The sequence below is a fragment of the Lynx rufus genome, unplaced genomic scaffold (genome assembly GCF_022079265.1).
Source record: "Lynx rufus isolate CCGP_SWC_20201006 ecotype Redwood Valley unplaced genomic scaffold, mLynRuf1.p SCAF_10, whole genome shotgun sequence".
Classification (NCBI taxonomy): Eukaryota; Metazoa; Chordata; class Mammalia; order Carnivora; family Felidae; genus Lynx; species Lynx rufus.
Window position 1 is genome coordinate 56,077,345 of NW_025814824.1, and position 2,789 is coordinate 56,080,133.

The 2,789-nt window shown below is 36.0% G+C and overlaps 1 long non-coding RNA gene across 1 annotated transcript; it reads right to left on the minus strand.

Moving 5' to 3' along the window:
• Positions 1 to 470: 470 nt before the first annotated feature.
• On the minus strand, positions 471 to 1,954 carry LOC124525913 (uncharacterized). The gene is made up of 2 exons (XR_006965583.1): positions 1,711 to 1,954; positions 471 to 547 (listed from the first exon to the last, which is right to left on the minus strand). It is a non-coding gene; the product is annotated as an uncharacterized LOC124525913 (long non-coding RNA).
• Between the last annotated feature and the right edge of the window lie 835 nt (positions 1,955 to 2,789).

Below are 2,789 nucleotides of genomic sequence, written 5' to 3' on the forward strand. Positions count from 1 at the left end.
TTAATTTAAAATAATAATTTGAAAAGTATAAATTTAATTTTGTAATTTACCACTTTAACCATTTTTTAAAAGTTTTTTATTTTGAGAGAAGGAGAGAGAGAGAGAGTGCAAGTGGGACAGAGGCAGAGAGAGGCAGAGAGAATCCCAAGCAGGCTCTGTGCTATCAGCTCCAATCTCACGAATCCTGACGTCATGACCTGAGCCGAATCCAAGAGTCGATGATTAACAAACTAAGCCACCCAGGTGCCCCACTTTAACCATTCTTTTTTCTTTTCTTTTCTTTTCTTTTCTTTTCTTTTCTTTTCTTTTCTTTTCTTTTCTTTTCTTTTCTTTTCTTTTTTTTCCTTCCTTCCTGCCTTCCTTCCTTCCTTCCTTCCTTCCTCCTTCCATCTCTCCCTCTCTCTCTCTTTCTTTCTGTTCTCTCCTTTCTTTCTTTTTATTACCCTCACTTGTTAAAGAACCTGGGCCAGTTTACCTGTATATTGTCCCATTTATTGGATTTTTCTGATTGCTTTCATGAGCTGTATTAAATTTGTTCTTCTATTTCCTATAAGTAGAGGTTAGATGTAAAGGCTTGATTAGTTCAAATTAAGTGTTTTTAAATTTTAAGTGTAATTGACATACAATAGCCATACAGTATTAGTTTCAGGTGTACATCATAGTGATTCGACATTTTTATACATTAAGAAATGACCCCTATGATAAGTCTAGTTAACATCTGTCACCATACAAAGTTGTTATAATATTATTGACTATATTCTTCATGCTGTACTTTGCATTCCCGTGACTTATTTATTGTGTTGTATTTTCACTTGCCCCACTAAGCCATCCCCACTATGGTAACCAATAGTTTGTTTCCTAATCTATGAGTCTGTTTCTGTTTTGTTTGTTCATTTATTTTGTTTCTTAGAGTCCACACAGAAGTGAAATCATAAGGTAATTAGTACTTGCCTTTCTCCAACTGACTTATTTCACTTAAAATAATACCTTCTAGGTCCATCCATGTTATTGCAAATGGCAAGATCCCATTCTTTTTTATGGCTGAGTAATATTCAATGGTATATATATTATATATATATATATATATATATATATATATGTATAAATATGTAATATATATACCATTTATTCTCTATCCATTAATCTGTTGATAGATACTTAGGTCAAGTTAAACATTTTTAACCAACATACTTTATGGGTGATGTTGTGTATTTTCTACCCCCTACCACCTAAGGAAATACATAAGACTGGTTTGTACCACCATTAATGAAGAGTTAGACCTTGCTAATCACTGGACTGAGTGAAATGATAGCTTGATCCCTCTACTGGAAAATTATATTTTTCTTCACCTTGCCACCAGGAAGTCATCTGAGTGGGGTTGCTTTGGACATACAAATGTCCAGTTCCCTATTAACCATTCACTAAATGATTAGTACCAATTAATAATCATTTTTTAATGTTTATTTTGAGGAGAGAGAGCAAGCAAGCAGGGGAGGGACAGAGAGAGAGGGTGACAGAAGATCCAAAGTGAGCTCTGCAGTGACAGCATCAAGCCTGATGTGGGGCTTGAACTCACGAAATGTGAGATCATCATCTGAGCTGAAGTCTGATCTCAACCAACTGAGCCATCCAGGTCACCCTCCCCAATTAATAATCTTTTAATTAAGTGCTGGAAAATGATAGTTTTTCAACTATTTTCATTATGTATACCTTTATTAGCCAGTCATCTTTGATAAAGAAGAATATTCTCTTCTCAACTTGGGCAATTAAGTTTCTTTCTTTTCTTTCTTGCTTTCTTTCTTTTCTTCTTCTTCTTTTTTTTTTTTAATTAAGTAGGCTCCATGTCCAACGTGGAGCTTGAACTCACAACCTTGAGATTAGGAGTCTCATGCTCAGGGCACTTGAGTGCTCAGCTGGTTAAACCTCCAAGTCTTTTTTTTTCTTTTTCTTTTTCTTAATTTATTTTTGAGAGAGAGAGAGAGAAACAGACAGAGTGTGAGTGTGGGAGGGGCAGACAGAGGGAGACACAGAATCTGAAGCAGGCTTCAGGCTCTGAGCTGTCAGCACAGAGCCCGATTGGGGGCTCCAACCCACGAACCGTGAGATCATGACCTGAGCTGAAGTCGGATGCTAAACCAACTGAGCCACTCAGGCACCCCAAACCTCGCAGTCTTGATCTTGGCTCAGGTCATGATCTCATGAGTTCAGGCTCACATCAGACTCTGCATTGGTACTGCAGAGCCTGCTTGAGATTCTCTCTCTGTCCCTCCTCCACCTGTGTGCATGCACAAATAAATAAATAATAACATTTTTATGTTATTATTTCTCAAAATCAATAAACATTAAAAAATAAATATATAACATTAAAAAAAAGGGTATTGCATGCACTACTGATTGAGCCAGCCAGGTGACCCTCGGGCAATTTAATTTCAATGAAACATGGTTCCTAATGAAAAGATAAGATATTTAATTCTTTCTGCTTGATTTGTAGCTATTTCAAAAGGTGAAAAATATTTTTTTTCTGGCTTTGTCTCTTTGAATACCATTTGCAGGTATGGGTTTTTAGAGATTTGGTGTGTTTCATTCAGTAGCAATTATCATTTTTTTCAGTTCTCAAATTGATTTAGCTTGATCGGTAGGAACACCTTCAAGATCAACTTCTGTGAACTTCTGACATAACTTCATCGGTGTTTGAAAGCTTCTTTGATTCTCCACACAACATGTCCTAAGTTCATCTTGTAATCTCCTTGCTACAAAAATTTAATCAGCTATTTTTCTCTGTGTTTTTA